This window comes from Dreissena polymorpha, chromosome 9 (genome assembly GCF_020536995.1).
Source record: "Dreissena polymorpha isolate Duluth1 chromosome 9, UMN_Dpol_1.0, whole genome shotgun sequence".
Classification (NCBI taxonomy): domain Eukaryota; kingdom Metazoa; phylum Mollusca; class Bivalvia; order Myida; family Dreissenidae; genus Dreissena; species Dreissena polymorpha.
In genome coordinates, this window is record NC_068363.1 from 54,525,379 (window position 1) to 54,529,652 (window position 4,274).

The window sequence follows — 4,274 nt, forward strand, 5'->3', positions numbered from 1 at the left end:
GCCTTAAGTCATATTCACAAAACTCCTAACCTTAGAAATACGCCTTAGCTTGACCGTTTTTTTCCCTCAAAGTTAAGGGACACATACACCTCCCTTAAGTCCAACGAAATCACCTTAAAAATGGCGTCGTAGCAGACGAGTTTCCGTGGTTTTCGTAATTTTTCGACCAAAATCCATCCCAAAGGTATGTTTTTTCTTTGAAATGTATCACCGTTCTTAACAGAGACCGATATGTTTTCCGTTGACTTTCAAAGTCCGGTTTTTAAACACTCTACCGGAAGTAAAATCGTTGTCATCTAACGCGAATTTCATTTCATGAATACAACAATAGATTTTTGTATCATTTATCGTCGTTTCTCAGTATGCATCATATATTTGAACAGATGAAAATAATAGGAAACAAGCAGGCTTTATGTACTTGTGCCTGGGATGTGTTTACATATCTGACAATGTGGTTATACTGTATCGCATGTCAGATTGTGTTTATCTTTCCCTTTTGCAATGTCTACGAATATGTGTATTACTTTTAACACGGAATTATGAAGTAAGTGCAAACTATTTTTCTGTTTATTTGCTTTTTCAGAACGGCTAGACGTTTTATTCACAGGGTAGATTTACTAGACAGTCTACAAAATTCTGAACTTATTGAACGCTACCGTTTGGACAGACAGGGGATTTTATTTCTGAATGACCTACTTACTCCTGTAATTGCACCAACAAACAACAGAAACAATAGTTTGAACAGTATCGAAAAAATTCTCATTTCATTATGATAGTTTGCGACATCTACCATTCAACTAAATGATGGTGATGTCCATGAGGTTTCTCAACCCACAGTTTCACGGGTAATTACACAGGTTACTGATGCGTTGACAGAGCCTGAAATTGTAAGACAATTCATAAATCTACCAACTGCTGCGGGAGAAATCCGCCAAATAAAGGAGGATTTCTACAATATTGCCAGATTTCCAAATGTAATTGGGGTAATAGATGGTACACATGTCCAAATACAAGCCCCACATGTGGATGAACCGGCGTATGTCAACCGGATGGGATATCATTCCATAAACACTCAGGTAATGTTGTTATTGTCAAAATATCGAAAACATAGCTATATATATTTTATTAAATTCTTCGACTTTGTGAATCAGTGTTCAATGTTTTTTTTTAAGTTTAATCATTACTAATATAAACACATTTTCAATGTATGCATACAGTTTATGATTTATTCTGATAACCTTTTCTAATGTGCACAATAAACATGCTTATTTGGTTTAAAATGCCAAAAAAATTCCAATAATTAATTGGGAGCCAATTTGCGATTCTTCTTTCGTATATTCTCTTTTTATACTGAAATGCATGGATTGTGAATGACATTTTAATATAACGTCTTATTTGTTGTACATATGTTTTTCTAATATGGTATAGTGTACTATGCTACATATATAACAGTGGTAAAAAATATACAAGTGGAAAAGAATATTAATAGGCCTACTATGTTTGTATCTCCATATAATGTTTTTTTTACAGATCATGTTTGATGCCAATTGTCTTATTAGGGACATTGTACCGCGATGGCCTGGTGCTGTCCATGATGCCAGAATACTCAGGCAAAGCGGCTTACATCAAATCATGGAGCAGAACATTGTCCATGACCAACACCAATATCTCCTGTGAGATTCAGGTTATCCGTGCAAGAGATGGCTTCTGACTCCATTCATGAATCCGGCTGATGAGCACCAGCTGATTTACAACAGGTTAAAAAAAATACATTGTAAATTCTACTATATAGTAACAGATATTCCATAACAACACCATAGCTCATATAAAAGCAAACCTAGCAATCAATATGAATTTTTCACCGCAATGTTTAATAACTTTATGAGCGACAGTTAAGTTTCTATGATTTTCTTCTAAAAGAATTTCATTACTTTGACCTCAAATAAATGCTCCTCCACTCCATCTTGTTCCTGAGCAAAATGTAAAGACCCTTGGTGCTTATATGTGCATGTCTGATTTATGTTAATTCTATAATTTCATATTGTGTGTAATTCTCATGAAATGTTTTTAATGTATTACACTTCATAAAAAGTATTAAGTTATACAATAATGATGTGCAATTCTGGGTACTCAATAAATATAAAAGAATGTTGCTTTTATCAGGGAAAAATTATCCACTTCTTCATGACCATGCAATATTATCCACTTCTTTATCCACTTCTTCATGACCATGCAATAATGCTTTTACTACAAAAGATAAAATCAATCATCAGAAGAATTTAACCATTTAGTTTTGTATTAAAGGGCACACAAACGTACGAGATCTGTGGTTGAGCGCTCCATAGGGATTTTGAAAAGGAGATGGGCGATTCTGCACAATGAAATTAGATTGCATCCATTAAAGTCATGCAAGTGAGTTCATTATAAGAACCTGTAATCATGTTACTTTGATACACAGTGATCAGTCACTACGACAAATTTAATAGTTTAACAGAATATGTTAGTCACTGAGAGATATAGTTTTGTTCTCTACATGAAGATTAAATTTTATGTTAACACAACACAGCTTCAAAAAAAGTATTTTTGAAATAAATATGCTTGTATGACTCTACAGCTAACTTAAAATTTTAATGTAATTTCATTTTAAGTAACATTAATGATTAATATTTTGCCCCTGTCTTGAAAAAAACGACACTCTAAACAGCACCTGAATTAATGTGACTAACATGAACAAAAAATGCATATGTTTCAAGTATTATTTATGTTATAATTACATGTTATACATATTTCAGGTTTTTATGACATTTTTATGCAACTTGTGTAACTTAATTAATATTTTTATTAACAGGGTGATTTTGTCATGTGCTGTATTGCACAACATATGCAACATGCGAAATCTGCCAATGGATCCTTTGGACATAGATGCCTTACCAGATCATCCTGAAAATTACCATGGAAATGAAGATGGCCTTCGTTACAGGAATGTAGTAGCAAATACATTTTTTTAGATCATATGTGTCGTGATCTGAGAAAACTAGGCATAATGCATGTGCGTAAAGTGTCATCCCAGATTAGCCCAGATATTGCAGTCCACACAGAATAATCAGGGACTACACTTTACGCCTAAATTGGATTTTTGCTAAGAAGAGACTTCATTTAAACGAAAAATGTAAAAGCGAGTGTGTGGACTGCACAGGCTTATCTGGGACGTCAATTGACCCACATGCATTATGCCCAGTTTTCTCAGAACGCAACTCATATTCACATTGAATAAGTCATGTCTCAGACCTGTTAATTCAAATGACTTGCATTTTTAATTGAAACAACTATTTAAGCTTTGAGAGCATTTTAAACTTACTAAAGTTACTGTATACAATTTTTCAATTAGACATTGATAATATTAATGAACTGTCCTAAATTGAATAACAACAATGGCTTAATAGTTAATACATAAACGTCAATACAGCCATTTGTCTTCCCCAATTAGGAAAAGTACCTTACCCATTTGGAGAAATTAGTGCGAAAAATCCTGAAATTGGGAAATTTCGCTTCATGAAATATTCCAATTGGGAATGATAGGGTTTTTTAATTGCTCAATGGTATCAAAAGCAAAGTAATAATTTTATTTGTTAACTTGCAGATAATGCTCTTTTATGGAACAAAATTGATGGCATTTGCCTTCCTTTTGGGAAATTTTCAGACAGCAATTGTAGTTTTTCTTCATTTGGGAAAGTACCTTTTACGGGTACATTATAAAGCAGGGGAATAATCGCTGCCATAAAATACTTAATTATGTTCATACTTTAAAAGGCAGTCAAAAAAAAATATCTGCAATTAAAGTGTTTGGATGTTAAGGAATAAACTTATCGAAAGTAATTAATATACCGGTACGATAAAAAATTATAATAACACTTACGGCTGGTAAACCTATGTCTGTCCAGTTTATGCCTGGACATACCGAAGTTCATGTACTCTTCACCCATCAAATGAGCGAGGAGGGTGTTTTCTTGTAATGTAAAGTTGGGCGCTCGTTGTTTCGCCATTTTTTTCCAACTATCGTCTGCATTCACTTCCGTGTTTTTTCCAAATTTGTGTACATGTTTGTTGTTGATTAAGAGATTGACGACAACAGCATAAAATCGATACAGATATTTTGTGACAGCTGTTTCGACAGATGCCGGAAGCGTAAACCTCTTACATTATGCACTTTTTATATTATTTATTCATCATCTACACGTAATATTAAGATTTTTCTTATCAACACATTTGTGCGC

The 4,274-nt window shown here is 33.5% G+C and overlaps 1 long non-coding RNA gene across 1 annotated transcript; it reads left to right on the plus strand.

The window, feature by feature from the left end:
* The first annotated feature begins 592 nt into the window (after positions 1-592).
* LOC127843589 (uncharacterized) lies at positions 593-3,183 on the plus strand. Its single transcript, XR_008032222.1, has 4 exons — positions 593-1,076; positions 1,531-1,757; positions 2,305-2,412; positions 2,849-3,183. It is a non-coding gene; the product is annotated as an uncharacterized LOC127843589 (long non-coding RNA).
* The last annotated feature ends 1,091 nt before the right edge of the window (positions 3,184-4,274 follow it).